The following is a 13131-nucleotide window of genomic DNA, read 5'->3' on the forward strand; positions in this document are numbered from 1 at the left end:
TCTTTCCCCTGACTCCTGGCACCTTGGAGACCACAGGGAGACAAGCCAGTACTTGGGTAGAAGTGGCCACTGGAGTCTGCAAGGGGGCTCCTGGGAGACCCACTTGCCAAAGGCTCTGATCCCAGTGGTGGGGTGGACCATTCCTCACCCAGCCCTGTGGTGCCACTGTGGGTCTTTTTGCTGTTGACCACACAGCATGTCCTCTGGATCTTGTGAAAGTGACCCAAGTGGCCACCCATGGAATGAGGTTCAGGTTCACTCAGAAGCCACCTTGTCCCCACACATTTCTTCTGTCTGGCAACTGGAGTCAGTCTTTTGGCAGGGTCTGATGTCTTTCACTGTTCATTGAGAAATTGGACTACAAAGAGAAATTTTAAATGTCAGCTGGGTCAGATGCTGTATGGGCGGTTTTCCTTTGAATTTGTGGCTTGGGTTTTTTTCCTTTCTTTTTTTAAATTTAAATTCAATTAGCCAACACATAGTACATCATTAGTTTCGGATGTAGTTTTCAATAATTCATCAGTTGTGTATAACACCCAGTGCTCATCACATCACGTGCCCTCTTTAATACCACCCAGGCTTTTTCTTTCTTTCTTTCTTTCTTTCTTTCTTAAACTTTATTGAGTAGTAATTGTCAAATTTAATTGTATATATTGAAAGTGTACCACGTGACAATTTTGTACACATATACATTATCGAATGACTCTTCTGCGTCTCTACAGAGCAAAGTAGTCAGGGCACAGGCTTTGGAATCAGATTGGCCCCAGTTGTAATTGTCTTGGTTGTTACTAACTATGTGACCTCAGGAGGTTTGTTTAAACTCTCTTGATTTCTTCATCTGTAAAATGGAAGTGGGTGGGTGTGCTAATAATACTTATTTCATAGTTATGAGGATTAGAGAGGTGTATAAAGTCTTTCACATAAGCTGCTTCATGGAAAGGGCTTAATTATTTTTCTGGTCTGGAATCAGTGGACTTTGGCTGCTACAGACACTTCAAACACTAAATATATTGATAAAACCAAGTGGTATACTTATTTCTAAGGTCCTACTAAGTGCACAGTTTTGTAGAGAACCTGCTGCTTCACCTCTTGTCCTAGGTAGGTCCAGGAGTGTCAGGAAGGACTCTTTCTTCCTGGCACTCGTTCTTCTCTGGGATGAATATCTATTTAACATTTTTTTTTCCTGCTTGCAGACTCTGTCCAGGTAATTTCATAAAAATTGCCATATTTGTATCTATTCAGTTCATTATTCTAGGAATGGGGCCCAGAATATGGCTTATATTCATTGATCAAGAGACAAAATGGCAGCCAAAATGATTTTCCAAGGCGCAGAGTGATAGGAAGTTTGGCATATGGAGGGAGAGTTGTGTTTGCTCAAGGCCCTGAATGATGTTCCAGAGGCATCTTTTGTGCTCAGATCAGTTAATAATAGACATAGCCATGCTCACTGATTTCATCACTGTGTCTCCCAGCTTTTCCCTCTGGCCTGGTCTGTTTACTTGTCTGAGAGCCTATTTTTAGACAAGGACAAGATCGAACTCTGAGGTCGTTTCAGTGCCCAGCCTACTGGTTTATTCAAGAAAGGTGAGAGCTCTGGGAATTGGAATCTCAATATTTTGGTCTAGAAGACCTCCATTTCTGCCCCCAGAGAAAAGAAGTACCTGAAAAGCAACATTTGAGGAATGTGCATTTAAGGAGTTGCCTTGAACTTTCCTCACTAATAAGGCGAATAATGTAATGATAGTCCCAACTATAGGTTTGGGTACGGAGCCCCTGTAGAGATGAAAGTAGATCAGTGGTAAGAGCTTTTAATGCATTCTCATTTTGAGCTCATAGAATGGGTGACTGTACAAGTCCGGAGTTCAGTTATGTGAGGGGTTTGTGGCTGTACCTCTGATCTTTTATGTGCATTTACAAGTTTTCATGGTCCAAAGTAGGCAGGCTTGACATATCCAAGTCAAGGCTAGCTGACTTCCTTCAGGGAGCTGGTAGAGACAGTTATTTTAAAAGTTTAATAACAGACTTTCTTCTGTGAAATAATATCTGTTAATTACAAAAAAAAAAAGATTCTTATTTACAAATAAGTAGAAAGAAGAGAAGAAAATCACCCATAGTCCCATCACTTAAAGATAACCAATGTTAGCATTTGGAGATACTTACAATATTTTTTTCTCTATTAATGGATTTTTTAAAAACATGGTGTGATTGTACAATACCCAAAACTCTTTTCCTGTTAATGTTATGCTGTAAACACGTTATTGAAAACCTTTAAAAAGTGTAATTTTAATAACTATGTAACTTTATGTGGTAAATTTTATCTGATCTTTTCCATATATTGGACACTTAGGTTGTTTCTGATTTTCTGTAATTGTAAATAATATCATGATAAATATTTGTATATGAGTATAAAATTGTTTTATTATTTAAGATTATTTCCTTAAGTCAGAAGGGATAAACGTTTTATAGCTCTTATCCCATAATGCAAAGTAGAGATTATTACGTCAGTAAAGGAGGTGGCTTAATGGCTGTTCGATGTTTCTAAGGCTTTCATTTCTCTATATTTGTGTACCTACCAAGGCACTATAAGATGGAGGCTTGGTAGATGTTAATTTTTCAATATTAATCATTTGAGGTAGTGTATGAAATATTATTACCATCAAAAAAGTGGTATCTGTAAATAATATCAGGACCTTAAATTGAACAGGCTTTAGCAAAAAAGACCATTTGCTGGCTCATCTAATTAAAACTCCAGAGGCACCATGCATTCAGGCATGCTTGAGTCCAGGACTTTGGTTTTCTTCTCCCTAACCTTTGACTTTGTTTTATTCTCTACCGGCCTAATTCTTAGGCAAGGTCTCCCCTTTTGCTCATAAGATTATGCCAGAAGCTCCATCTTCACTCTACTTTCCCATCAGCCCTAGTGGGGAAAGCTTACCTCTTTCCCAGTAGTCCCAGCAAAATTCCAGATTGGAGACTTCTTGGCTCTGATTGGCCTAAACTGACACATGTGACTGTGGCTAGGGGGATATTACCCTCTCTTTGGCCCAGACTGGCTTACATACTTTTCCCTACAGCTGGACAAAGACTCATCTTCACCTAAACCGACACTGACTAAGACTGGGAGAGACATAGTCCCCCAGCGAGAATGAGGAGGGTGTTAATGGAAGATGGGGGTGGGGGGGATAAGCGCCAGCCAAGCAAGAATAGCAAATGTCCATTAAAAAAGCACTCCTCTCTTAGGAGCTCTTCTTCTAGAATATGAACCTCAAACAAGGTATTATTGCCTTGATAAAGAAAGGAGCTGAGTCCTCGTGATCCTCTACAGGAATCACATGATCATTATCATTTGGCAAACAGGTCACTGTGGAAGCTATTTCTAGGAAACCAAACTCAGTTCTCCCTTTATTCATTTTGCAAATATTTATTTTAGCACCTACCATGTATCATTTCAGCATTTATTTAGCTGCCGATGTCCTCGGTGCTGGGGACACGATTCCCATCCAATCTTGCTTTCTGGTTTAACCTTTTGAAGGCTCTAATGAATTGCCTGAGCTGTCTCTGCTGCACCCTGGCTGTCCATAGGCCATGTATGTGTTTATTTACAACTGGAATGGCTCATTGCTGCTCTGGCTAGCTGGGCTATAATTTGCTCAGGCACTTAAGCTTACTATATATACATATAAAAAAAAAAAACCCAACACTGCTTCTTCACTGGCCTTAATTTGGCTGTTTTGTTTGTACTGGAGATTGTCTAAGTGGAGCATTCAACTTAAATGCAGCAGAAATGTAAAACAGGGCATGGGAGAGAAAAAGGTAAGAATTGCCAATAAATCCCCTCAAATGAAGAGAAACTTTCATTTGGCCTTTGAAGGTATTTGCATAACCTAATTTCCTATTCCAGGATCTTTGCAGTTATCCATGCACGTCTGGAAAAAATAGAGTAGTCATTTGTAACGTTACTTGAACGTGCCAACAAATTTTAGTCAGAACATCTCCCTGGGGCGTCATATCATAAAAGTCTGTGTCCAGTAGAGGCACTGCTCATTCCTTCAACAAACATTGATCGAGCACTGTAGCAAGCACTGTTCTGAGAACATCCTGGAGCCAGATGAAGATACTGAGGTCAACAAATCAAGATGGAATATCTCCAAATTTGAGGAAGAGTCAGCAACACACAGAAGACAAGGTGCTTGGATGTGGAATCAAGACCCTTCACTGTCACACCTACTCCTTGACCTGGCCAAGTTGCTTTTGTCTTCCTGGCTTCATTCTGTTGATCCTGCCATTTGAGAGGGGTAGAGTCAGGAAAGCTAAAGAGGAGGCCACCATGTGAGGAGGTTGGGAGCTTAGGGACTAAACTCTCTGAGGGCTTGTGTTCAATTCTCGGTTCCCCACTCCTTGTGTGTCCAGGGTGGGTTCCTTACCTCTCATCTCAGCGTTCTCAGCTATAATATGGGGTTTATGAGAGACCTATCTCACAGGATTGTTGTGAGAAACCCCCGAGACACTGCAGTGAGAGCACTTAGCCTACTGCCTGGCCTGTGACGAGGTCGTGTGAAATGTGAGCCGCCACTTCCACCATTACTCCTACTATTACACTTCTTGTTGTGATTGTTGCCTGGGCCAACATGTATATTTAGCAAGGCTTATGATGTACCAGGGACACTCCAGTGATGGGAACAGGGCTGTGAACAACCTGGAAGGTTCCTCCGGACCAGGAGCTTAAATCCTAGTGGGGCTTAAATAATACATCAGTAATTATTTATTACTGATAATAAATTCGTAAGCAAACAAACACACCGATAGTGTAAGTTCAGATGGTGAAAAGTGCTCAGAAGGACATAAAATGGAAAAATACCACAGGAAGTGGCTAGAGGTAGGGGGATCTTTCTGTAGGGAGACATTGTGTCCAATATGTGAACCCTTGGGAAGGCAGCACTTTTGTTCGAGACCTGAAGGAGGGCTGCGGCTGGCATCTAAATTTCACTTATTCCAACTTCACCTGCTGCAACACATGATAAATAAACATAATAAACGCCTTTTGAGAATGCTGATGGGGGTTTAAGAACAGGGCTCAGGTCAAACTTCAATGACCTGTAATACATGAGAGAGGTGTCTGATGTTAATACTTCACTCCTCTCCCTCTCTGCCTCTCTCTCTCTCACTCCCTACCCCCTCCCCCTCCCTCCTCCTCCTGCCTTTTCCCTGCTCCCTCTTCACTTTGAGCCTTTGGGCTTGAGATTCCTTCTGTCCGGAACCCCCTCTCTCTCTCAAGGAGGTCCCATCTTTGCCTGCTGGCTAATTTCTTACTCTTCCATCAAGATTCTGAGCAATTGGCCATTGCTCTGTGAAGCTTTCCTATTTCTGCTTTCGCCATCCCGTATCCCCTTCATCTCCCACCAAACTGGGTTCCAAACCTCTTCTATTGGCTCACATTATCCTGCAGTTTGCATGTCCTTCTCCCTCAGCAGACAATGAGCTCCTAGAGAGCAGGTTCTGTGTGGTATTTATATCCAGGGCCAGGCAACCTCACATGGCACCGTCCAACAGCACTTTCCAGGGTGATGAAAATGTTGCATCCACACTGTCCAACACAGTAGCTGCAAGAGGCCCTTGAGCACTTGAAATGTGGCCAGTGCCACCAAGAAAGTGAATTTTTCATTTAATTTAAGTTTAGTGAAATTGAAATAGCCAAATGTGGCTGATGGCTACCGTATTATTGGACAGTGTAGATGAGCACTTTATGGAGCACATTCGGCATCACACAAATGACTCTTGGAAGAGCATGTAGTTGCAGAGCTCTCTGTTTTTTTTTTTTTTTATAATAGTAAGCTCTTGAAAGATCTATTACTGTAATTTATTTTTAGTGAATTTGGTCCCTTGATTCCATTAATACTCTCCTCTCATTTAATTCACTCGGCCCAAGCAGCCAGTTTATTAATTCATTGTCCCATTGTGGCCCAGCATATAAGCTCTGGGCTCAACTAAAATCTGAATCTGACCCAGATTCACCACTTACCAGTACTATTAGTCATGCACCCACGGCCAAGTTATTTCACCTCTCCAGGACTCAGTTTCCTTATTTGCAAAATAGGAATATGAATACAGCCCAGATCAAAGTTACTTGTGTTGATTAAATAAGATAACACAAGGAGAATATTAAGCACATTGTTTGGCATATAGTTAGGACTCCAAACATTAAGCAATTGTTATTTCTTCTTCTTTTTTTTTTTTTTTTAAGATTTTATTTATTCATGAGAGACAGAGAGGCAGAGGGAGAAGCAGGCCTCACGCAGGGAGCCCGACATGGGACTCGATCCCGGGTCTCCAGGGTCAGGCCCTGGGCCGAAGGTGGCGTTAAACTGCTGAGCCACCCGGGCTGCCCCTATTTCTTCTTTTATTCATGCAAATCACATTTATTGAGCACCTGCTATGTTCCAGATACTATGCTAAGGGATTGGAGATAAAACATTTTCAAGACAGAACAAAAAGGGGAATATAATCAAAATTGTGAATTCAAAAGGACATGTTATCACAATATGAGCATCAACACCTTATGTTTAACCAAAATAATCATATTGGAGTCTTTTCAAAGGGGTAAATTTATCCCGAATTATTATTTTTTAACTGATAGGTTCAGAATTTGCACCCACACCATTAAGCCCTGGATACGCGTTTGTTAATTCATGCTCTATCCAGAGCAACATTCCTTTTCATCATCAGGTAATGAATTTGTGTGAGGCATTAAGCTTTTATATTGTGAAATCCAGCTCAAAAAGAAAGATTTTTCTGCTCCTCAGAGGACTGTGTTTTCTGACTTTGATGTATCATTTATGCATCTCATCCATTATGGATGTGTTACAGCTTTTACATGAGGTACCGACCTTTTGAAATAAAAATAAAACTACATCGTCCCGATCTCTTTCTTGTCCATACTGTTTTCAGAGTACAAGAGATTCTTGTGTTCTGCAGAATTCACTTTGAAGCTCCCTTTCTTTGAAAACAAATGGCAGGAAGGCCCCAAACAACCCAATCTTTCCTATTTCATGGACGAGCTGCGTGCACATGTCTAATTTTAAATTCTGAAGTGCAAATGTCATGTAATGAAAGTATCAGCAGTTACTTAAATGTGGTTAAATATGGAAACTCAGCATAAAGTCGATGTTTATTTGCAAACGGTGACAGTGATAAGGGCAGGAGCCTTCCTGATAAGTGGCTTTCAGCCACTGTTAATCGGCTGATGGATGGATTGGTGCGAGGCTGGTCACAAGGAAGCTCTCCTCCTCTGTAATGGAACTCGCTCATCCGTCTAGTGGAGGGAGGGAGAGAGAGAGAGACAGAGAGTGAGAGACAGGGGAAGAGGGAGAGAGAGAGAGAGACCATGTGTGCAGTTGATTCTCTTATTCTGCTCAGAACAACCTCTGCTGCTAGTGAGAAGAGGCCAAACATCAGGAAACTCTGACCCGAATCAGAATAGAAACTTCAAGACTCACAGAATGTCACAACCAGAAGAAGTCCTGGCAATCATCTAATCCAACCCCAGGATGGTGAGATGAGGACATTTCCATGCAAAAAAATTACACCAGATTTATTAGTCAATGCACATCTATTTGCTTTCTGCTTAAAACCTACAGCTGGTTGCAGAGTGTCCTTAAGGAAATTCCTTAGTGGGGCAGCCCCGGTGGCGCAGCGGTTTGGCGCCGCCTGCAGCCTGGGGTGTGATCCTGGAGAGCCAAGATCGAGTCCCACATCGGGTTCCCTGCATGGAGCCTACTTCTCCTTCTGCCTCTGTCTCTGCCTCTCTCTCTGTGTGTCTATGAATGAATAAATAAAATCTTAAAAAAAAAAAAGGAAATTCCTTAGTAAGACATCAAGGCCCTTTATGAACTGGATTCTCTCTCTCTCTCTCTCTCTCTCTCTCTTTCTCTCTCTCTCATCTCTCCTCTTGCCCTGCTAATATTTCAGTTGGAGGATTCTAGTACTTTGAGCTTCTTGCTTGGACAACTCCAGTTCTAGCTTCAGAGGGTTGCTTGATTGTCACCTCCACAGAAGCTTCCCTGACTCCCCAAGTCAGGGCCAGTACTTGGTCATCACTGTTCCTTCTCTGGTAGCAGCCACCTATCATATTAGTCTGTTTACTGTTTGCCCATCCTACTTGAGTAGGAGCTCTTTGAGTGCCAGGACATTATCTCATCACAATTGCATCCCCAGGACCTTGCAAGGTACCTGGCACATAGCAGGTGCTCATTGAATATCAGATGACAAAATGGGCTGTGTCGTTATACTATATGGCCACCTCTGCAGTAGACACTAGAGATATAAAGCCAAGTAAGTACAGTGTCTGCTCTGAAAAAATCCAGTCAATTCATTCAATTTATTCATGGCTCTTCCTACATAGGACATGTTGCCAGTTTATCAGATTTGAACTAGTCACATTTCTTCAGTTTTGAGAAAACTTCAGCGAGACACTTGAAGTTCCCAAATTTTTAAGCAATGCTTCGCGATACAACTACCATTAAACGACTGACAAAAGGAACCTCAGAGAATTTGACCCCAATTAAGCAGCCCCCTCACAAATGACAAGAACAAGCTCATATTTGTTGTTCAAAAAAACCACTGCCAGGGTAATCCCACAGCTAGTAATTATTCTCTCTCATACCTGCTCAGATGACAGACAGGAATGAGAAATCAGAGACCTGTAGAATGTTAGGACTTGAAGAGGCTTTGCAATCCCCTAGCCCAGCCCCCTTCTCTTAAAAAGGAGAGAATGGCAGACTGAGGAGAAGAAGTGATTGGCTCAAGGTCAAGTAGCAGGTGAGTGGGTACCCTGGGCCTCAGAGCTCCATGGGCCATGCTTCTTCTCCGATGAATTACCGCTCAGAACCACAACTCTGAGTCTCCCCATGGCAGCTGTCAAGGTGGGCACTGGGGCTGCCCAGCAGCCCTTCTGCTTGGTAACACTGTTCTCATTTTTATTTGAAAGCCTGTCTCTCCCATTCATGAGGAAGTCAATGCCACTCCAGCTTCCGCTGTGCATTCTCACCGACTTAAGTCAACTCAGCACGTTCTACCAAAGCCCTCTGGTTTTCAGCCTGAGTAGAAAGTCAAGGGAGTCCCCGTTGATTCAGACTTAACAAGCATGTGCCTCTCAGCCTAGTGAGGCGGACAGAGCTTGGACTGAAAAGCCTGCAGGCACCTGGCTCATCAGGGGTCTCTGATATTGGGAGGGGGTGTGATCCATGAGCAGAGGCTGCTCTTGGAATAGAGGGATTCATAAGTGCCAACAGGGCCCCTGAGTGACTGCTGGAAGATCATTTCTGTCAAGGAAAGAGCAAAGTCAAGTAGAGACTTTCCTTGGTCTGGCCGGCAGCATTAGGACACTCCCTCTGTTCCACTCACAGTCGAGGGAAGCCCATTTACTGCCATGTTCAGCCAACACGGAGCCTTGCTCGATCTCTGTTTGCAAGTAGTCTTCAGTTCCCAGCCCCCAAATAAATTATTTAATTAAACAATTAATTAATTAATTAATCCATGCAATTTATTAGTTCATGGTGCCAGGTACCATGTAAAGATATGGAAATCTGCTGCTGAGCCTCAAGAGGCTCTATAGACATTGGCCATCCAACATTTTTCTCAGGCAATTTATTTCCATTCAGAAAACATTTATGGCACACCTACTGTATACCAATGTATCCTGCATGAAAGGATGCAGAAGTGAGTAAGATATACTTCTGGTCTTGAAAGGCTCACATGGTCTAGTTGGGGAGTCAGATAAAAAGAGCTACTGACCTCTCACCATGGCCTGAAGCCAGTGGTCTGGGATTAAACCTAACCAAGAACCTTCCCTTCAGCTTCAGCTCAGGCTGTGTTTATTCCATTTTCAAGGGCCCAAGGAAGTTTAAAAACTTATTTTGAAAAAGAACAGTCCCCCTGGAGATTAAGGGCTGAGGACCATTGCTGTTATCTCTTGCTAATGAGAGACAATTCTGGGGACCCGTTGTATATTTTTAAAAACAAGACTAAATAATAGGTTGGGGCTATTTCAGTGGAGTGGCCACGATGCTCATGATGGAGAAATCCTTCTGGTGAGCCCGGGGAGTGGAAGACGCAGGACCTGGTGAAGACCCTGGCACCACAAACCAGAACTATCAGACCCCAAAACAAAAATGCCATGAACAATGAGGGTTCCCTGGGACAGCTGCCAGCTGGTTGGTATCAATATAATCTGAAAAAGGCGCACTGAAAGTGTATTTAAAATTTGCTAGTGACTCCGGGTTACCAGAATATAAAACCTCCAGTTATAAGACTAGTACATTCTGGGGGTGTAGTGTATAGCATGGTGACTACAGTAAACAATACTTTTTTTAAATATATATTTTAAAGTTGCTAAGGGAATGGATCTTAAATGTCCTCCTCATGAGAAAAATATGTAACTATACATGGTGATAGATGTAACTAGACTTACTGCAGTGATCATTTCACACAACGTAGATTGAATCATTATGTTGCACCCTGAAACTAATATAATGTTATATGCCAATTTTATCTCAATAAAAAAAAATTCTTATAGAAGTTTCTAGTGACCCTATTAGGGCCGCTACTTTTTAATAAGGTGCATTGAAAGCCCACTTCGTGGTAGGTATCTTATATGTCATTACTTCACTCAATGCTCATTAACTGTCCTTGAGGTAGGCATGGTTGTCTAACTCTGCAGTTTGGAAAAGGTGTTTGAAGGCATGTGGTAAGGAAGTGCACAGCTGCTCTAACAGGACTGGCCGCTGATACTGTGCCTCAGGTAGAAATGAGCTCAACGCCCATCCTAGAATCCTAGGGGCAAGGGTCATAGGTATTTTATGTGTTCCTAGATTTTATTTATTTATTTATTTGAGGTTGGGGGGGAAGGGCGGAGGGAGGGAGAGAATCTCAAGCAGACTCCCTGCTGAGCGCAGAGCCTGAGGCAGGGCTTGATCTCAAGACTCCAAACTCTTGACCTGAGCAGAACTCAAGAACTGGCCGCTTGACTGACTGAGCCATCCAGGTGTCCCCATAGAAAATTTTTTTTAATGAGAAACATATCACACATAAAAATGTGCCTTATGTATATGCAGTTTAAAGAGCAATGATAAAACAAACTCTCATATATTTACCACCAAGCTTACAAAGCAGAATGTTGTTACCATTTTGTTGAGGTCTGGTCTCTTGTTCCTTTTCCTTTATCATCTATATATGTATAGATTATTTAGTTTTGCCTGTTTTTGTATAACAGAATGATGTATTATATGTTTTTCCCTGTGATTTAATTCTTTAATATTACGTTTTAGTGATTCACCCAAATTGATTCATGTAGCTGTGGTTTATTCAATTTTACTGCTACATGGCCTTCCAATGTATGACTACGTCACAGTTTATTTATCCATTCTATCGCTGATGGGAGTTTAGATTGTTTCTGGCTTATTAGCTGTGCTGCTGTGAACATTGTCGTGTATATCTGTGGGTGCCCATGTAGAAGAGCTGTACTAGGGCAAATACCTCCAGTGGAATTGCGAGTTTCCAGTACACGCTTGTGTTCAGCTTGATAATGCCAAAGCGTTTACCAAAGGGATTGTACCAATTTTCATTCCCATAATCAGTGGATGTGAGTTTCTATTGTTCTCCAACCTCTTCATCTTGATATTGATCAATTTGTAAATTTTTGGCATTCTGGTGAGTGTAAAATAGTATTTTGTTATGGTGTTGTGGTTATCTAATTATGGTGTTTCCTGAATACTAATAAGTTGAGACATCTTTTCATATATTTATGGGCCATTTGTACTTCCTTTTCTATGAAAGGTGTGTTAAACCCTTTTGCCTATTTTTCTTTTGGGTTTTCTTTTTCATATTGATTTGTGGGAGTGCTTTATATTTTCTGGATATTAATTGTTAGTTATATGTGTTGTAAACATATTTTGAGTTTCAAGCTTTCTCTTTAACTTCTTCAGGGAATTTTTTTCCTTAATGGGAAGAACTTATTTTAAAACTTTTTATTTTAAAATATTTTCAAAACTAAAAAAGTAAAATTAAATAAAATATTTTCAAACTTAGGGAAAGTTTATAAAATTAATACAAAGATTTCCCATGGATTCCAAATATTAGTGTTTCACCACATTTGCACGATCATTTTATCTATTTTCTATTTTCTATATTGAAAATAATATCTTTAAAAATTACATACTCCAACTTATTATTGATGTTTAAAGGTGCAGTTGGCTTTTTAAATACTGTTTTTGCATCTAGAAGCCTTGCTAAACTCTCAAATTCTAAAACATCTGTAGACTGACATATATTTTGGGTAAATAATTAAGGCATCTGCAAAAGGACAGTTTTGCTTTGTTTCCAGTCTTTATCATTCTGTGCTTCACTGACCCATACCTTTAGTCCTAAGCTGAATAGGTATGTTGATAATGGCCATCCTTGTCTTGTTCTTCATCTTAAAGTGAGTTTCAGCATTTCATCATTTTGAATGATTTTTGTGGCTTGTTCTTTCTTTCTTTCTTTCTTTCTTTCTTTCTTTCTTTCTTTCTTTCTTCTTTCTTTCTTTCTTTCTTTCTTTCTTTCTTTCTTTCTTCTTTTCACTTTTTGATGATGTCTATTATCAGGTAATTCCTTTTCATTCCTCATTTGAGAAGATCTTTGTTAAAAAAAAATCCTGAATAGATGTTACTTTTTATTGAATGATTTTTCCTTCATATACTGAAATGATTGTATAGTTTTTTCTTCAGTCTGTTAACGGGGTATATTTCATTAATTAATTTTTTAATATTGCATTCTTGGTATAAACCAACTTGGTCATATACATTATCCTTGTTTATACACATTCAGATTCAATTTGCCAATATTTTGTTCAGGACTTTGGTCATTTTTGTTTTTCTTCTCTCTTTGAGTAATTTGGGCACTTAGTTCAATGCATTTATTTCTGCTACATAAAAATGGGTCATGATTATCTGTTGCTACATTACAAACTATGCCAAACTTAGCAGTATAAAACAACTCAATTATTTATTATTATCTGCTGTGGTTCTGGGGGTTGCCTGAGTTCTACTAGATGATTCCCACTTGGGATTGCTCATGTGTTTGCAGTCAGATGGTGGCTGA

Source organism: Canis lupus, chromosome 21, assembly GCF_048164855.1.
Source record: "Canis lupus baileyi chromosome 21, mCanLup2.hap1, whole genome shotgun sequence".
NCBI classification, from domain to species: Eukaryota; Metazoa; Chordata; class Mammalia; order Carnivora; family Canidae; genus Canis; species Canis lupus.